General features: G+C 46.8%; 1 protein-coding gene across 1 annotated transcript in view; it reads right to left on the reverse strand.

Moving 5' to 3' along the window:
• Positions 1-20,769, reverse strand: part of LOC119456865 (uncharacterized) — a 47,419-nt gene that overhangs the window by 17,524 nt on the left and 9,126 nt on the right. The window lies entirely within an intron of this gene.

Here is a 20,769-nt window from a genome sequence, read left to right on the forward strand (position 1 = left end):
CCCAAGTGCCGACGTTCCGGAGTTGAAGTCCTTTCTTTGGAAGTTAGCTATATAGCGCAGCCAGTGGAATTATATTTTTTTATCCTTGAGGAAAGCCGTGCATCGCGAAGGGCGGCAACACAGGAAGTCCTTATGTAGCAGTGGCGACACAGGTTGATTCCATTCATTAATATGTGAATCACTATTTTTGCAGCGAACTACCGCACACGTCTTCCCTTTATCGTTACACATTTTGCAGTATGAATTGGGCACAGTGCATTAGCGCACACCCAGTTGCATTTTCGACAACTGATCGCACATTAGTAGGGCAGAAGCAGTAATGGTGTCGTATTCGTGCGCATTCGCTGAGGCAACGTATGGCGCGCGACCGAAAGCGCCATCTCGTTCCTCTGGAGCAAACTGCTCCGCGAAAAGGGTCAATATGTTCCTTTATACGTATACACTACAAATATATTCCCACGCGTCGGTGCTCTGCGCTGCATTTCCGTCATGCACATTTACTGTCATCGCAAGAAAGCAGTGTGGTCGCTAACAAGCCCACCTTGACTGATTGTAAAGAGTATTGCTCTCTTCCAAACTGTCATACGGCCGTTGAGTAAAATGTGGCGTTAACTTTCGTTCTGGTATAGTACGGTCGCGCGCTTACGGCCGCACTTTCATGATTATTTGGAAGGGAGCTTTTCTTTTTTTTTTCATTTAGGTTTCAAGAAAATACTGCTGAACGACAATAATGTACTCAAAGCTTTCGCATGAGGTCCAGACCACTGCCCTAATGCATTTGAAAATGCGCCGCCATTTATTGACCTGCCAAATCATACCAGTCCGTCGTCCGAGTGACCGTTCATGGTCACTTCACCTGTTGAGACGTATTACGCTCTCCAAATAAATTACTGAGCCAATACGTTGAACCCCTTTCTTCCAGGTACATAAAATATTGTCGCAATACGCGAAGAACAGCACACAGGACGACGGTGCCACAACAAACACAAGTGCATTCAGATTTGGTTTGGCTCATGAATAATTGGCCGCGCCAACTTTATCCTGTTCGGAGAGAGACATGATGATGATGACCTTTTCTTTGGCGCATACGCACTCACGGGGATCGGCCAAGAGTCGGGCAGATTTTATATACGTGCTAAGTGAATAAATTTAGCAAATGTCTAATTTTGGTAAATATAATAAAGCGAATAAATGCTTGCTCTCGTGTCCCTCACTTCGTTGTCTTCTGTGGCTGTTAGCTTCTTTAGTCGTGACAATATTGTATATGGCTGTCTGTGTGCGTGATCGATACCTAGTTAGTCTTCACTACGACATAACTCTGGCAACCAAGGTTGACTTTTCTTTTTTGCTTAAGAAAAAGCGACAACGCACCGGCTCGAAACAATGTACACAAATAATTACTCGACTTTATTTCTGTCTGCTTCCTTCCGTTCGGTTGTACGTTCGGTTGTATATAAGTCCCGGACCAGGACTAAATTTTCTTCAACTGCGAGGCTTTTCTTTCGAGAAACCCGTAGCACCTTTCTAGCAATTGCTACGATTGGGTGGATGTCTCATTTTCCCTTTAATTACATCGCTCCACCTAGCGGGTTTCCGCTGAACTATTTCGTCAAAGTTTCTGTGACGAGACTTCGGTATAGAATACCCAGAATGCCTAATTTCTCGTTTTTTTTTTGTAGCAAATAAAGAAAAGCGTAAAAAGAAGAAGTAAGAAGAAAAGAAGAAGAATGATCAGCTTTCACAAGTTAGATTTCAAAATGTAAAGAACGAACTACCCTGTATACTTGGAGTCCAATTTTGTAGACTACGTCAAAATCACCGATGTTAAAACAAAAATAATGCGCCGGTAGAAGCAATCTGTAATAGAGAGAGGGAGGGAGGGAAAGCCAATGAGGTTAACCAAGGCCGTGCCCGATTGGCTACCCTACACTTGGAGAGGGGGCAATATAGATGAGAAAAAGAAAAGACACACAGAAATAATAACGAGGCTCTCAGAGTGAGTACACTGGAGCATGAATGCCCGATCTGAAAAGTTTTATATCGCTTCTTTCATTTGCGACTACCATGCCCCCCTTTATTATCATTCACGAGAAATAAATCTTCCACTGCATCACAGAAAATGAATCCAATGTTCTTGCACTAGAATTCACACTTCGTCGGCGTGGCCGTTTGGAGTCACAAAAACACTGTTTCAAATGCCGAGGCAAAAAAAAAAAAAAAGAAGTATATACGCTTCACGGAAAGGCTACCTCTGGTGTGCAAACAATTTCGAAAGACACGCTCGGAATTTTTAAAGGAGAGCAGCGCAGCTGAATTTCGGATGCCCACGACTCGCGTGGGTACCACATACGAGCGGACCCGCTGTTTCGTTGGAACGCCCCGGCTTGACTTTGCCCCTTCCAAGTTTAAATGCAAGGAAGACGTGACGAGAGTTGATCTCCGCGATTCGAAGCCGCCGGCGTACACATTTTAAGGACACCGCGATGGCATCGCCGAGCTTTCGGTTCTGGCGATTTCTGCTTCTTTTCTTTGCCAAACTTTCACTTCGGCCACTTCGCCCCAGTCGACCACCAAAGGGAACCTTCCAGTCCACGTTCTTCTCGGCACTAATTGGTTTTTCAACAGCGTACCGCGGTTCCACATAAAACATGATTCCGCGACCACCACCGTGGGCACGGGGCATATTCTGTCGACGCGAAGGTCCAATAACGCCGAATCCGAAGACACACAGCACTTGTCGCCGAACGCGATTTCAAAAAGTGTTGTGGGCTGTTTGTATCTTGTCTACATGACGCTCTCGTAGATGAGAATGCGCTGGAAAGGCAGGACATGTAGGAGGATGACGACGCCTTTCGTGCGTGCCAAAAGTAAATGCAGCCATGCTTGTTACGTTTCCAGCGTCCTGTTCACTCGAGAGCCGAGTTCCCCTCCCCAGTGAGAGAAAAAAAAGACAGAAAGGAAATAAGAAGAAAAATACAGTCTTTTTTTCTTCTCTCCGTTGGTTTCAATGACAGCAGAAGAAGCACTTGTTTTTTGTTTCAAAATTTCTCGCGCATGCCTCTGCGAGAAATAGAGTTACATGTTCTTAGTCTTCAGTATGTAGTGATGGTACACATTACTGTAGGTATACGTGGGACCATGCTGCGGACATGATGTCGGACGCAGAGCGTGTTTCGCATTTCTGCGAGGGAGATCATTTGACATACCTGTTTATCTAGGACAGCATTCTACAATCGCGTGAGGATGCGTGGACGCTTCTTGTGCGAAATTATTTTATTGCTTCCTTCTTTGTCTGTCTCTTTTAGCTGTTCTTTTTTCTTACTTCAATCGTTCTCGTAATTCATTTTTTTTTTGTTTCTTTAGGAAACAACAAGAGAGGGAATAACCAATGTATTCGTTACCTAAAGCTTGCATGAATACGCCCTATCGTTTTCTTTGAATCACTATTTCATTTCACAGCAACTCGCCTAAGGAGAGAATTCACGCTTCCAGCCCCCCCCCCCCCCCCCCCCCTTCCCCCCCCTCCCCCCTCTTTTCTTCTTTATTTTGATGTGCATTCTCTCAAGCGTACATATACCAACTCGTTCAGATCTGGTCAGTTTGTTCCGTGGATAGAGGACACGGTGTTTCGCACAAGAAGTGGCGAATCTGAGAAATAACCGGAGATCAGCTTGTCTTCAGCAAAATCGTGACTTCTGCCACAGGTAACGCCCATCTGAACACGTCTGGGTGCCCTATTTTAAGGTCGCACACTGGTGCAGTACACATTCACCGCGTGCGTGCCTCTGTTCCGGCTTTTGAATTTCCGACGCGCAGCGCCGCTTCTTCCACCTAGTATGGCGAGTCTACAGCATAGTTTAAATGAAAAATTGACGACATCGCAGTCTTTACGGAGAAGGGGCATAACAGACAAACGTCTTGAGTGCGTGCGTTCTTTCGTGGCGTAATGATTACGGTGTCGGGATTTTCGGTGCCTTTACATTCGGGACAGCATGCAGTCAGGCAGAGAAGGCTGGGAAACCGGAGTGAACGCGGCGCTCATCTCTTTGCCACTGAAGCCGCGTCAGAAACGAATTTGGCCTAACGAGCAAAAAGAAAAAAAAAGACAGAAAAGAAAACGACGCAGAATCACAGCAGGCCGCGTGGAACGGCGAGAGCTAAGCAGCCATTAATGAATTCCCAAAGCACAGGCCTGTCTTCCACCCATCACGCTCGACCCAACGTGCGGTGTCTGCGAGCGAGCAATACGCGACAGACGGCGACGTTTGTGTATCGGCTCACTTTGGGGCTCGGGCCTTGAATCTTGACCCCTGGCCAGCAAGCAGCAGTAGCAGCAGGCCCCTCATGTAAAATGCATGCTCAACCCTGACGAACTAATCAGCTTTCACAGAGAGGTAAGCCGGAGGCCTCGTCTGGAGACCTGTTGCCCCGGCAAATCTCGTAAAGGAGATCATCACCCCACTCAGTGATTCCAGGAGTAAACCGGGCCCGCTTGGGGACCGAGAGGGCCGAAACGCCAAGAAACGGCGGTCTTCGCCAACCCCAACCCCCCGCTCCCTCTCATATACAGCGCCTTATACCGAGGGCGTGAGTCGGGAAAATGAAACGACCCTGCCGTCCAGCAAGCAATCGCCCACATCGACGCGTCGGGAATAAGAGGAAAACGAAGGAGGGGGGGTACTCCGATCAGTTCTCTTCATCGCCCGTTGCTTGCCGCGTGCTCGACTTTCAGCACACTGAACGCATCAAGTCTGCGTGTCGAGGGCTTGGAGCAAAAAAAAAAAAAAAAAAAAAAAAAAAAAAAAAAAACCGGTGAGCGGTGAAGTGTAGTTGGCACTGGCCCTGTGGATGGGCTGGAAACTCGTCGCTATGAAAAAGCTGAATGTCAAGCGGCGAACCCGGCGAAGACAAATTATATTGCCACCCACCCCTGCTACGACATTTTTGTTTTTCTCGTAGTTGTCGAAGCCGTATTATACAGTAGAGTGCTTTGATTGCTGAAGCAGATGCGTTTGGTAAATTCCGCCGTCGAGTGCGCATCTAATGTCCGTGGTTGTAATGCAGTCCACTATCTGGACAGCGCCCGATACTTCCATTCGCTCAGTGAGCGGCGCCGTCAAGGCAAGCGAGCGTGTGTTAAATCGGTGTCTGGACAAAGTCCCATCCCGACCTTCATACCTCTCTTGCGCTGTTCGTGTTTCCCTTCAGTGTGATGTATGCAACTTAAGAGACTAACTGTGCTCATGAGTGCACAACTTCGAGTAGCGCAACTGAGGTAATTGTAATGTAATCGAGAGGTCTAACGTGAGCCTCACGTTGCCTGTTGTTTACGCTGACCTTTAGAACGCTACCTTTGCAGCGCTATAGCTTTGACCCGCATATTCAAGGTCCCTGATAAATTTGGTGAAATATTCTACCTGCATGCTTATTGTTCGGAAGACCTTTCGATGAGGTTTCCGAAAGGGTTTTCTCCGTAAGGGTTAACTTTTGAGGAGGATGCCTGAACGAACCCTATACGGAAGAAAGTTACGGTTATCGCATACTCTCCTGCACGTATAACACTAAATATGAAATTAAGGGAATACGTATGTCATTCTTCGGCATTCAAGGTGTCTCAGGAAACTAGGCCCGTGTTCACGAAGAACCCTTACGCTAAAGATTTGTCCGTAAGAGACAAATTCCAGCCAATCCTGCTCCTGGGCATATGATTCGCGAACGCCGCCAGCCAATGGCGAAGAGCACTTACGAACAGAGAATCTTTGTTGATACGGCCCCTTTTCTAGCCGCTCCTCGCTGTGTTGCGCTAAAGTAAGTTAACCGTGAGTGCAATGTGGGTCCTTCGCTCGCGGATCACGGCTATTAAAGCAGCGACAGCAATTGACCGCCATTTTGGGAATTGGAGGAAGCGAGCGCAGTTCATTTGCTCGCTGGGTCACCGATTACTTCAATGCCAGACAATGCACGGGCTATTAGAGTTGCACCGCCTGAGCGTCTATTTTCTGGTCACTAAAACGTGCCACTCTGTGTTCATCAGTGCAGTACCTTCGCAGGAAAACTAGCACAATGCGTGAGATCACGTTGTGTGCTCGTGCAGGTCATTCGAACACTATATATGTGGTTCACATTCAGTTCAATCTCTAGTACGAATGCGAACAAAAGGTGCCAGACTTTGGTGTTTCCGTAGTCCTTCAGAGAACACTATGTCGTTCACATGCGTGAAGACATTATCCCCTCATGCTGTCAGCCAACCGATCCTTTTCCACACATAAGAGCTGGCAGGACGCGCTGAAGCGCTATGGGTCGCCAAATGTGGTTGCACTCGCGCAACATGCAGAAATTGCACACACAAATTTAAACACTCATGCTGGACTGCAAGGAGTCCTTTCGGGCATAACTGCTGTGGTTACGGATTATGTGTTCAGGGCTTCAAGTTGTTCGTGGGTTGCCCACAGCGAAAAGTAAAACGCGTAGCATAAAAAGCCGGGTCTGTAATGGGCAGAACGCATTAAAGAAAGTAACAGAAATGCGGAGCTTCCTAAGCGCAATGTACGACTTCTTCAAGTAGCGCTTATGTGTACTTTTTGCTTAATTCATTTTCCAAGGAGCGTGGCGCAGGCGACCTGTTTGTGCAGCGAAATGACGCAGCTATCAATGTTTGTTCAGCGGGACAGTTTTTGAGAGGCGATCAGAAGCTATAAGGCGACGTTACGACTTCGTGGTTGTGTGTGCAGGGCCGAGCGAATCTTTTGTTCTACTTGACACAGCCTTCAAGAAATTTACTCCGTGCCGTGAGCCAGGCGCAGCGCGTGCACGACGTTTCATTTTTATAATGTGTCAGAACCTTTAAATGTGCAATGAAAAAAAAAAAAAGGGAAGAGGGTAGGATTTGAAAGAATGGCTACTGTAATGCAATTTTTTTTTTTTTGCTGCGTCACAGGCTTACACAGGGTACCTCTGTCAGCGCCATGGAGAAGCGTGGCATCGAGGCACCCTGTGCGTACACTGTACAGTCTGCCCACACACGGCTGCCCTGCTGCTCGCTGGTGGATAACCTTCCGCTGTATCTGACCTGCGATCCTAGTTTTATGGGTTTAATGGCTGTTTCCACGCTCCCGTCTGCGCACTCTCGAGTCCTGGCATTCTAAAGCGCGCGATGAAAATGAAAGGAAACATTGCAAGGGGCTGCTTTGTTTGCGTGCTGGGGAGGGGGGGGGGGGGGAGAGACCTGACAAACTTCATTTATTTTGTTTTCTTGTTGTCGAGGGCCACGCGACCGTCGCGCGCGGGCTATATACGTAATTTATAGCAGTGTTGGAGCAGCACATGCTCTTAAGAAAAAAAAAAGTAAGACGTCTGCTTATCTGCGCACTGTACGAAAGACACCGTATTTCGAATGGAACTAATCATTTTGCGTCACCGGTGTCCAGTAGCGACGCTAGCCTAGGATGGGAACACTTCGTCTAACTTATTTTCTGTATCGGCCACATGCAGTCGCACTACATCGTGGTCATTCGTTTTTTTTTAATCTTTATTTTTCTTTCTTTTGTTTTACCTTCAGGCTCGCAAAAACGCAAGAGTACACTTCTTGTATTGGCTGACCGTTGCGATCTGCTGTTTGTAAGCTCGAGGATTGATTAACGAGGTAATTTCAATGAAAACCCGCGCACCGGCAGATGGAGTTATGGAAGAATATGTTGGAAGGTGGAGGGGGGGGGGGGGTCCATATGGAGTAATGACAAAGTAAATCCGTTCCTTTTGCGTTGCATCCTTTTATATAGATAGGCCTAACGAGTGGATGACTTTGTTCATTAGGCCAACGTGGAAAGCTCAGTAAAGTGTAACGCGGAATCAGTTAGAATTTAAGAACGGTGTATTTCGTCAGACAGTTTCATTATACGTCGTACACATGAGAAACATGAGCAAGGATTACCGAGTGTGCTTAAACTATTACAAGCTAATAATTACCGGATTGGCATTGCGGTGGGACAGCAAAACGCTTCACGTCGCGTGCTTTGCGCAACGAAGAAGTGGAAGGCTGACATGTCATCCGTCGTGCTAGTGCCAGGAAAGCCCATGTTTAAACACGCTTGGAGTCTATTTGAGTGCATCAGGTTAAATACCCAAGCACTAAAAATGAGATTGCATAATTTCCATCTCTCTGATGGCGAGTGTTGAGCTAAGAAATATTGCGCATATGGAGTCTTTATTGGATGACGCAATATATGATGCCGAGATTTCTTTCACGAGAATTCACTGTTTTCTCCACTTATAGCCACTTCTTCCCTTAGCCAAAATGCTGGCGCCAATAATATCACGTTGGGTTTTGAATGACCATTTCACCACTGCAAACTGATACAGTCTTTATCTTTCACGGTAGCTTTTACGGGAGTGTTTAGAATGGCGTAGGCTGCATGCACCGGCCGGCTAAGTGAGTGCGTCGTGCCATTATACCTCCAGAGACAGAGCCAGTCGCATCTCCAATGCGCCGCACCTGCAGCAAAACCGCTTATCAAGGACGACGGTTGACGCAAACTTGCGAACTACCATCGACAAAAGCTCTTTGTATTATGTGTGCGACAGCCAGAAAAGGAAAAAAAAAAGAGACGAAATAATAGCACACGCGCCATCGACACTTCGCTAATTTGCCGTTTTTTAAACCAAACCATAAACACTTTCTAGGCCACGGTACAAAAGCCGATCCCAGGTGTGAAAGACATCGCCGTCAGCTCCCGATTGGTGGCTGTGTGTGAGGGGTAGACGTGACAAATCCAGTCGGTCAGAACAACGGGGACCGTATGAAGGCGGCAAACAGAGAAAACCACCCGCATTGTGGATTGAAAGCAAGAGAGAAAAAAAAAAAAAGGAAAGTGTTGAGAGAGTCACTCGGTTTTGCCGCCATTAAAACGGCCTCTTAGCGGGGAGTCCTTTTCAAGTGTGGGTCTGCCGCTTCGCGAGATAGGCACTCACTCGACGCGGTCGAGGAAGGGGGTGGGGTGGTAGGGGGGGGGGGGGGGTAGCGCAATAGGGATCGAAGGGTCGGTTGGGAGAAGCAGAACGGGGATTACATGCGTTACGACACACGCCTCACCTCTTGACGCGCCGTTCACAGTGGGGGTATATATGCGTGGGCGCAGTGTTAACGAGAGAGACGGCGGGCAAGATATGAAGGCTCTCCTCTGCTGACTGGGGTGCGAACGTGTCGGCAGTCGCGGGGGCCAAGGGCGTGGGTGTCGTGCAGCGCGAGCCCACAATGGGGCGAATGAAACGTGGCGGCGGGGTGTCGAAAGTCGAGCAGAGCGTTCGGAAGAGAGGCGCGGAGGGACAATGTAAGGGGCTCTACCACGGCATGTGACACGAGGTTTTCTTTCTTTATTATTTCTCCGCTTTTCTCTTTCTTCGTCGGGCAGAAGGCTGTGGGGCACTGGCACTCTTTTATAATGAGCCGTGGACCCCGCCTTGTTAAGGCTTGCGTTGTACTTGTGGCCTCGGGGCCCCGAGGTTTTGCGGCAGCGAACTTGTCGCCGGCTGTGTAGGCGAGAATTGCGGCAAGAGCGGCGAAGCCGAACCAGCGTTTTGTGTGGGCGTGTGCGTGAAGGAATGGTTCTCTAGGACGTACGTAATGGCTTGTCATGGTGCTTCACGCTGTATGCCGTAGGCTAAGCGCACCGCAAGTGTTTTTCTTATCCGTAGAGAGGAAAAACCAAAGCTATAGGAACAGTAGTGGCTTTGTTCTTATCCTTCCTCTGTTCTTTGTTCGTGTAGAGAAACGTTTCACATATGCTCAGAATGTTTTCCTCAAAAACTGTACACCACTTCGAAACTAAATACAAATAGCCTAAAGGTTACTTGACGCAAAGCTTTTTTAATATTCTTAGTTTAACATTACGTTCGATTACATTTTTCCTTTCGCCAGATTGCCTAGATATGTTGAGCGGATTTGGATGTGTAGCCGTTTTTGGAATTTACGACGACTCGTGACCTCAGATTTTAAATTAACACATAGATGGCCAGAACGAGATATCATTGATCTCGAAGTGACCTAGAAAAGGTCGAAACTCCGACCCCTCCCTCTTCTGCACACCTTTCACTAAGGAATTCTACGGGCAGTGTCATATCATTACTTGTTCATTATTCGTTCTTTCATTCGCGTAAATAGAATATTGACGTAATATGATGTATGTCTCGGGAAGCACCCAAATAGTGTTCTCCAATATCCCCGTTCCCAAGTTAGCTGGTTGCAGTCATTCACAACCTCGTTGTTATGCGAGCGATAGGACGCTACACAAATTGTGTCGATGGAGATCATGGCCTTCATTGGAAGGTTTCCTTTTTTTTATTGCAATGGAAGCAGGGAATGGTCGCAAGCGCTCTGCACCCGGCAGACAGCACTGCGACTGTTTCATACATCACGGGAGCGTTTCCGACGCCAGAGGCATGCTCTTCGAAAAAAAAATAAGACTGCAATAAGTACGCTAACTAGTTTGTTTTACTGCTCGTTTGAGCGTGGTGATTCAATCTATAGCTCAACTCACGGCAAAATATAACGTGCGCAATTGTACAAGGCCGTACGCTCGTAGGGGAAACACGTCACCGGATTCATGGTTTCATCGCAAAATAAGTTTTACATGATGTCTTTCAGAACATTTTTTCATTCCACACAGCTTGTAATATGGGCCATTTTTAAGTAGAAGAAACCTTGAAGCTATATCGTATTGAATAATACTGTTTACCTTAAGTTTAGTGGACTTCATTTGTATAGACGTGCATTTACGAGGCAGTTCGCGCGCAAAAGCGTAGTTCTTGAGAACAAGTGCCGACTAAGAGTGATCGCGATCATATCAATAAGGCAACCGGCCAAATGGAGTTTGTCTCCATTTTGGATGAATATATCACTCGCAAAATGAGTATCTTTATAGCTGCATGTTACGACAGCGGCCTAAAATGCTAGCTGATTAAATGATGCAACGATAGCTAAACCCTCTACTGATTTTTCAGGCTGATGAGAGGAAGAGAGCATCAAGTCACGTCTCCTGGTGTATCCGACAATTTGCTTTTGCTGGTTCCTTTAATTTAGGTTCGGCGCCTGACGAATCAGTAAAATGACAACAGTAGAAGTTAACCGACTACTCTCAACGGAAAACTTGTGTTGTGTAAAGCGGCAAGCCAAAATCTTCGTGCTAGGAGTAATCATTTTCACAAAGCGTGTGATGTAACTGTTCATGTTCTGCACCGGGTTTTGCAGCATAGAAAATGCATGCCTGCCCGTCAAGACGCTTAATTCTTCTTAGCTTTCAGAACACTTTTTGTTCCCGTGACACTGGTACAAATGCAACACGCTCCCCCACAGTGCATTTTTGTATGCTAAGCCTTACCCATGCTCTCCAACCTAAGCACTCAAGGTTAGTTACAGTGATCATACACGGATAATTCAAGGATCATTCACAATGCACAGAGCCTTCGATGTAAAGACGCATTTCAATTAATTGAGATATTCGCAACCTCCATTTAGCCTTATGAAGATTCATCTGGTTCAGCTGCTAAAGGCATTAAAGTTAAACGAATGTATTTCCTAACTTTTGCCACCGTTCGGGCATTTTACCCGCTCAGCTTTCACTGGAACTAAAGTTTCCGGATATCATCGACATAATCTGACAGTGACAGTCTTAGCTGCCCCTAACCATCTTCAGTACATTAACAGCGTGCACCAAACGCGTGGCTCCTCGTTTTCGAAGTGTGAGTCTTAAAATGTGGGGTCGGAGACCAGAAGCGATTATTATTTGTTCACACTAATGATGGTGCGAGCAGTGTTAGAGCTTTAGCACTGCGACATAGAGTTCCTCGCAAAATTTACTAGAGCTATCTCTGGATGGGTGATGCAACCATGGCGGTTCAGCCAGCAAGGAAATGATAGTTAGTGTATTAACTTGCCTGATTAGGCTTCGTCTTTCTGGCTTCAAACGGCTTTGTGACTTTGCAAATTAATCATTTTCAACAAAGTATTTTGCGTAATAGACACAAGAATTTGGAAATTGCTATGTGCACAGAAGTTTGGTGCCTTCTGCGTTCAGAAAAATAGGATTGCTTCAAAATTCAGCCCACAAAGAAGGCGTAGTAAATAAAACTTTAATAAAACTGACCAACGATTACGATACTCCCTAATGGGAAATTTCAGCGCAGCTGTATACGTGTTTTCCTTTCTTGATATATGGAGGCAAAGAATTTCAGACCGAAATCACGGCACCAGTGTCGTCAGCGCATTCGCGGAGGGAGTTCCTTCGCAGAGGGAGGGGCAGCATGGGAACGCTGGCAGGATGAGCGGCATCGGAGCCAGCTGTGGAAGAAGACGACGACGAACGCGGGAGCTTCACGAGCGCGTTCGCGCGGTTACGCCGACGCCGCCGCTCCCTAACATTGATCTCAACGATGCGTCGCCTGGCGTGCCACAGGGAAAGCGCATATTTGCTACACATGCAAAGAAGAGACGCCGCGAACATGCACCGCGAGAACCGCGGCGTCTAAGCACAAACGGAAAGGGCGCGAACGCGGCGATTCTCTCCTCCACCTCCAAGCGCCTTCCTCCTCCGGCGCGCGCTCCCCTCGCAGCGACAAACTTAATCTCGCCGATTTCACAGACGGGGCATCTACGCTTGCGCGTAAGAACTACCTGTATTACTCAGCCTCCACATCATTAGTACAGTATTACGTGAAACAATACGTAAGGTCGCAAGGGTAATGAAATTAATATCAACACTATTTTGCCACTCGATGATACTGACTTTGAACGGCTGGCTTTCTAGTTAACAGGTTAAAAAACAAAGAAATGCGCAGAACTATTTGATTTGAGAAGCTACGGACAGCTCACGGCAGTCCAATAGAGCACGATGACTCAAATGTGCCTCGGAGGTGTTGCAAGTTTCGTTACAACTTTCATCTTCTAAATCTCGTGAATGGTGCGTGAAGCTTCATTTATTTAAATATTCATTAAGTCTTTTGCATCTGGCAAATATGCCCTATTCATATTTAGCAGCAGTAGACGCAAGACGATTACGGCTGGAAATTTTAAAATTCCAGAGAGAGAGAGAGAGAGAGAGAGAGAGAACTTTATTGAGAACCAGCAGTTTAGTGGGCTGGGCCTAGGTCTCCTACGATGGGACGTCGACGTCTTGCCTCTTCGCCGCTTCGTAGGCCTGCTGGGTAGCCCAGAGTTGGCCGTCGAGATGGGAGCTGCGCATGGCGGCGTGCCATCTCGACGAGAGGGTCACGGGATTAAGGTCTGGGTATTGATGTTTGCACTCCTATAGCATGTGGGGGAGGGTTGCTATATGATGGGGTATATGATGTGATATCGTGTGAATTATTACGTGCAAATGGAGGTTCGACTATACAGTCATGATTAATACGTGGGAATTTCCTTTTGTCGGGTAAAATATGCCCCTGTTAGGAGGGGTTAGGGGGTGATAAGCTGAGTGATAATGCTTCTATAACTAGCTAGGAAGTTAGAAAGGCCTTGCAAGACATGACCCGGGGAAAAGCGGCAGGAGCAGATGGAATAACGGTCGATTTAATCAAAGATGACGCAGACGTCATGCTTGAAAAGCTTGCGGTCCTTTATAGGCAGTGCCTCACGACTTCAAGTGTACGATAAAGCTGGAAGAACTCCAACATTATACTCATCCATAAGAAGGGAGTCGTTAAATAATTGAAGAATTATAGACCCATTAGCTTGCTTTCAGTATTCTATAAAATATTCACCAAGATATATTCGAATAGAATCAGGGAACACTTGACGTCAGCCAACCAAGAGAACAGGCTGGCTTCAGGAAGGGATATTCTACGATGGATCATATCCATATAATCAATCAGGTAATAAAGAAATCTGCAGAGTACAATCAACTTCTCTATATGGCTTTCATTGATTATGAAAAAAGCATTTGATTCAGTAGACATACCAGCAGTCATAGAGGCATTGCGTAATCAAGGAGTACAGGAGGCATACGTAAATGTCTTGGCAAATATCTACAAAGATTCCACAGCTACCTTGGTTCTCCACAAGAAAAGTAGAAAGATACCTATCAAGAAAGGGTTCAGGCATGGAGACACAATCTCTCCAATGCTATTCACTGCACGCTTAGAAGACGTATTCAAGCTCTTAGACTGGGAAGACTTAGGAGTGAGGATAAACGGCGAATATCTCAGCAACCTTCGGTTTGCAGATGACATTTCCTGTTCAGCAACACTGGGGACGAATTACAACATATGATTGAGGACCTTAACCGAGAAAGCGTAAGAGTGGGGTTGAAGATTAATAGGCAGAAGACAAAGATAACGTTCAATGGCCTGGCAAGGGAACAAGAATTCAGGATCGCGAGTCAGCCTCCAGAGTCTGTAAAGGAGTACGTTTATCTAGGTCAATTACTCACAGGGGACCCTCATCATGATAAGGAAATTTACAGAATAATAAAAATGGGTTGCAGTGCGTACGGCAGGCATTGCCAAATCCTGACTGGGAGCTTAATTACCACTGTCGTTGAAAAGAAAAATGTACAATCATTGCATTTTACCGGTTCTAACATACGCGTATATGGCAGAAACTTGGAAGTTAACAAAGAAGCTCGAGAACAAGTTAAGGACCGCACAAAGAGCCATGGAACTAAAAATGCTAGGCGTAACGTTAAGAGACAGGAAGAGAGCTGGTGTGGATCAGAGAGCAAACGGGGATAGCCGATATTCTAATTGACATTAAGAGATGAAAAAATGCAGCTAGTTCCACTAAGTGAAATGTGTCGAAACAACGGAGCTGTGGTCGTTCTGTTTGTGCGATTGTCACGTACGTTCCTTTTTTTCGCTGTGGTATTCTTCGTTTTAGACTGAAGGAACGACCACATCTGCCGCTGTTTCGACAGATCGCGTCCCATCCCCTGCAACGCGCTAGCAATTGGTCGCCTCCTCCCCAGCGCGCGTCTCCTCCTCTGCTGGTCACATGACCTGTCCTCGCCCGGTGCCGCTCTCATCCTCTTCTGGTCTCGTGACCTCTCCGGCTCTGCTTCTGTGTGACGGCGGCCGCCACCGACTGGCGTACGCCCGACTAAGAACAGCTCCGCTGTTAAATATGGAGCTGGGTAGGCCGTGTAATGCGTAGGGTAGATAACCGATGGACCGTTAGAGTTACAGAATGCGTGCCATGAGAAGTGAAGCGCAGTCGAGGACGGCAGAAAACTAGGTGGGGTGATGAAATTAGGAAATTTGCATCTGGAAATTGGAATCAGCTAGCGCAAGACAGGGTAATTAGAGATCACAGGGAGATTCCTTCGTCCTGCAGTGGACATAAAGAAATAGGCTGATGATGATGATGAATGCTGATGGAAGAAAGTTAACCGAGACATCTGTCAAGAGCGATATACATAGCAGTGATAAAAATAACTAAAGAAAAAACGAGAATAAGAAACCATCTGTTCCTTATTATATTACTGAGCCCTGCACGAAATAATAAGATCCACACTGAAACGCACATAAACCATGTAGTTTGCAAATGTTCAGACAAACAATTGCACTAGAAAGTCTTCGAAACATATTCAAAGCACTGCCCGCCCAGTGCCAGAGCTTTCTTGCAGCCTTGCGATTCTTGCAAACGTTGCCCTAAGAAGCTATTTTTTTTCCTACACATTTTGATGTCATCAGTATCCGCAAGCATACTCGTCTAAGATTAGCAGAGAACGTTCTATATTCCCAGTAAATTGTGAAGAAGATCAATGTCTTCTAGCCGACATTCACGACACTAATTCCGAGGACCAACTCGGAATAGCGCAGCCAGTACAATTTTATTTATACCAGAACTCGCTACCGACAACCTGAGGCGACTCAACCGACAGTCTGTCTCGGTGTTTCTCGAAGCGGTGGCGCCAAATCAAGTCACGGATGTCAGAATCAACGCACGCAAAAATATCTTGGCTATTGACGTCATACATGAGACGGCACGGATCACTTTGAGCAAACTTACGGAACTTGGCGGCATGAAGGTCCGCTCGTGCATTCCTCTGGACAGTGATACCACTACTGGTGTCATCAGCGACGTGGACGTCTCCATCTCCAGCGCCGACTTGCCGATTTTAATTAAGCCAGCCGTTGATGGCTGCGCTATCACTCACGTGTCTCGACTCGGCACATCCCGCTGTGTGAAGGTGGTTTTCAAGGGTGAATCTCTTCCCTCACACGTCAAGGTGGGCCACTTTAGACACCCCGTGCGTCCATTTATCCAAAGACCACTCCAATGCCGCAACTGCCTGAGGCTGGCTCACGTGAGCGCTGTGTGCGAGAATACGAGAGTTTGCTCGTGCTGCGCACAGCCCCACGCTGCAGACTCCTGTGTAGCCACGGTGCTCAAATGCCCAAATTGCATTGGGTCCCATGATGCTACCTCAAAGGACTGCCCTAAAATGAGGAAAGAAAGGGCGGTCTTGAAGCAGATGGCAAGAGACCATTCGTCTCGTCGGGAAGCTGTTGCGGCCATTAGAAAGCGACGCTCCCGACGCCGTCGACGCCGTCGGACTTCAAAGAACGAAGATTCCTCTATGAAGAGCGCGGCACATCCGACAACTCCTCCTCCTCTGCCCCCTAGGCCTGGCGGAGTCGGGTCTAATACTGACAAGGTCGTGCCGGAGAACAATACTGAAGCCTGGCCCGCGCTACCAAAGCTACAGCCGCCACCACAGCAGAAGCCACAACCGACACCACAGCGAATACCCCAGCTGAAGCCACAGCCGACGCCACAGCCGACGCCACAGCCGACGCCACAGCCGACGCCACAGCCGATGCCACAGCCGATGCCACAGCCGACGCCACAGCCAACACCACAGTTGAAGCCACAGCCGACGCCACAGCCGAGGCCACAGGCGGAGCCACAACCGATGCCACAGTCGGCACCACAGTCAGATCAAAGTATACAGTGCACCGTGGTAGAGTCCAGAATGCCGACTCCCGATAAATTGCCCGAAGAAGACCGGCAAGTGGTTGTGATGCTTCGATCGGTCCCTTGTAAATACCCTTCGTATACTGTTAAGCAAGCTGCATACTCCGTCAGCACGAAGTGCAGTGCAAGTACTGGATACTCTTAATCCAGTGCTTGCAAGTCTCGAGTAAGCCCCGTGGCTCACCCACCGCCTCCTATTCACGCAACGACCACTGGCCCTTGGTTCATGTCAGATGTCTTCAACGCACATCACCAGCTATGGACTTGACTTTGGTGTCATGGTGCCTCGCTGCACACACAATGCTCACTCTCTTCCTCTTTTCCTCTTTTTATTCCCCCTTTCCCTTACCCCTTGTGTAGGGTAGCAAACCGGACGTTCGTCTGGTTGACCTCCCTGCCTTTCCTCTCTTCGCTTTCTCTCTCTCTCTTGTTGCCTCAAAACATGGCTCGTACCCACGAGGGGTAGTGGCCACACTGGATGAATTGAAACGCACACCGTACAACATACAAAGGGTAAAGGCGAATATTCAAAACAAAGCATGTGGCAACTAACTGATAACACAAATTTTGAGAGGGCCTATACATAAACTGAATAGATAAAAGTAAAAATAAACTGGGAAAACTAAAAAGAAAAATGTCCCATGGTCGGTACCCTGGCGGCGTAACCTTCCGAATGCTTCAGTGAACTTGTGCACAGCAGTAATCATCGAACCGTGGCTTGTGCCTGATTGACAGGCCCGAAAACACAAAATGTTTGATATTGTTAGTGCTAAACCCAGATTACTAGTTGGAAATATGAGGAACATTCTGCGGAGGGAGGAGAAGCGGCGGCAAGAAAGAAAGAATAATGGTCAATAATTTCTGGTTCATTACAAAAGGAGCAGAGGTCAGTTATGGATAAACCAGATATTTGAAGGCAGAAATATAGGCGGGGAAATCTACAGCGGAAGCTTGATAACGTCACCTCACATTGGCGTGAAAGGCATTTGCTTGTGCTGCACCGAAATTTTAGGTGTCGAAAATCATCTGCTGAAAGTATGGATGATTCATTACAATTCAGCAATAAAATGCGTTTAAATTTATCTCCTGTTCTAAAAGAGAAATCAGAAAGAACCTAGCTGCAACACTGGACCATTTAGAGATGACGATGCAAGCAAGTCAGCTGATTCATTTAAAAAGATTCCCCTATGACCGGGGACTCAGACAAAGCGGACTTCAGACAAATTTTCCGGGACAAGATTCGAAAAAATACCCAGCAGGTGTGACCGGTTATTAGTAGTTAAATGTGTACAGAACGAAAGCGCATCTGTAACTACTATTACTTTAGATTTCCGTGGACCCCGTTTCTGGATGACCAGAATAATTGCCAGAAGTTCTGCGAGAAATATTGGAGTGTAATCAGCGAGACGGAGACCGAAAGACCAGTTAAGCTGATTTGAAAAGATGCCAGCACCGGATTTCTCTCAATTTTGTGATGCGTCCCTAGAAATAACTAGGTGAGACGGAAAATGACTAAGCTGATCATGAAGAAGATCTTCAAGTATGCGCGCAGGAAGAAGTTTTGCGTGTTTTGGAAAAATATCACGAATAATTAATTTTGCCTTGAACGAATTAGATTTTGGAGAAATCAGGCTCGATAGACGAACTTGAAGTTTTGATAACAGCGCCTGAACAAAAACAACTTGAGGCTGTCGGTAACGCCGCCAACCAGTTCTGAAAAAATGATTTGGGAGAATTGATGAAATAGGGTTGCAAATGGGAGAGGGATGCATCGTAATGCTTCAGGAAAGCCAGGACAGTAAGTTACTTAAATCTGGATTCAAGTGGAATAATTCCAGACTCCAGATAAAGCACAACGTTAGCCACAAAACTTGGCAGCCCAATGCAGAGACGCAGCGCTTGCCTTTCCAGTATTAATAAAGGTCTTAGCTTGTATACTGCATGCACATCCTGAAAAAAGAACACAGCTGATTTCGAGAATGGGGCGGACGTAAAGCTTACAAATCATCAGCAACGTAGGTCTACGCATCCCTGTGTTTTTATTACTTAACCGGCGCAACAATGCCATTGCACAATCTCCTTTACTAGCATTTGCTTCGATTTGCTGCTGCCAGTTTAGCTTACCATCATAAGTTATCCCTAAGTACTTCAAGGCTGCAACTTGCGGTATTGGCTTATTTCGCGAATGAAGAGAAATAAAAACAGGATTTGATAATTGAAACACAACTAATGAGCATTTCTTGACATTAAAGCGAAAAAGTCAGTCCATCTAGCCAGGACTGGAGTTCAGACAAATATAATTGCAAAATTTTGGTATAACGTATTGCTTGTGAGGCACTGAATGTAGATAAGAAAGAAGAGCGAAAGAAGAAAAGAATAAAGAAACGCCCGAGAGAAACAAAAAACAAACAAAACGAAGGAACATACTGTAGAAGAGTGCTAATTTGGGCTAGTTGGTTAAACATCTACATACTGAACCAGCAGCGCTGACAACAGGACCACAAGAAGTCTTATGCAGACGTGTAAATAGTGACGATGAAATGCGACAAACAACGCAAGAACCGCTTTGTGTCTTGCAAGACGAATGTCGTTTACTGATGAGATCCGCTTTAGTTGTAGAAAAGCTTAGGTATATGTGAAACTGGAAGGTGTCCTAACGACAGGTTCCGTAAACATTCTAACTCGCTAATAGGAGCAACAGGCAGCACCTTGGCCTTGCATTGTTACATGCATGGTGTTCACCTCTCTTTGATAGGGCCTGCTAACAGTGATCCGCGAACGAATACCTCGAACAGACAGCGAGCAAGGGAGATTTGGAAAGCGTATATAGTTCGAAAGAGACGTTCCGCTTGCGTTAGCACGCCATGTGTTTTACTGCATGGCAACGAGAATCTCTATTTCGATAACAATTTTTAAACGCATTGTCCCCTTTACTCTTGTTTTAACGCGTTAGAATATTTAGGGTGCTTCATGCACTTTCCGGGGACTATCTATCTACCTGTCTATCTATGTATATATACAAGTGTTCTCCCGCATACCTGGGTTACTGGGTAGTCAGTGGTGGAATGGGTCGCGCAACTTGGCTGCGGTGCTGAAGTAGCAGGGTTTGAAACCAACCATCGAACCAACTTGGGTTACTGTTAGTATGTGCCACTGAGTGTGCGGCAAGCGAGCGAGGGAACAATTCTCAGCGTTCGCAGGCACCGGCGCGCCACGCTGAGACTCCTTGGTAGTGCCACTAGATGGGGCAGCGTTTCCGGAAGGAAGTGCGAAGGAGGGGCCCGGTTGCGTTCACACGCACCGGCGCGCCATGCATTTCGGAGGCCACGCACAAGCTTCGCAGCGGCAACGCAAGATGGCACCTAGGGTTCTTAGGGAAGCGCGAGAGAGGAGTCCCGCTGCAGTGGCAATACGTTGTGTCCCTATATTGATTCAATGCTAGCGCATTACCGTCGCCAGTCATCGTAAGATGAGTTCCAACGCAATTTTGTTGTTGTCTTATTGGTTGTTTGTTTACGTGTGTTTTTTTTTTTGTTACCCTACCTCTCTTTGTTTTTTGCTTGCTTTTTCTTGTTGTTTAGAAGTGCCCTCAGTTTGCCAGCGTGATAGATGGAGTTAGGGATAGTTGCCGGCCGACCGTAGCTCTTAACTCATTCGGTGCCTGATAATACACTGCTTTAGTTGTGTGTGTGTGTCTGTGTGTGTGTGTTTGTGGCGTTGACGTTGGCTACCTTTTGTTGCTTCCCGCCTTTTTCTTGTATACACATACGTATGCACATACACACGCACAGAAAAAAGTGGTA

The sequence above is a fragment of the Dermacentor silvarum genome, chromosome 6 (assembly GCF_013339745.2).
Source record: "Dermacentor silvarum isolate Dsil-2018 chromosome 6, BIME_Dsil_1.4, whole genome shotgun sequence".
Classification (NCBI taxonomy): domain Eukaryota; kingdom Metazoa; phylum Arthropoda; class Arachnida; order Ixodida; family Ixodidae; genus Dermacentor; species Dermacentor silvarum.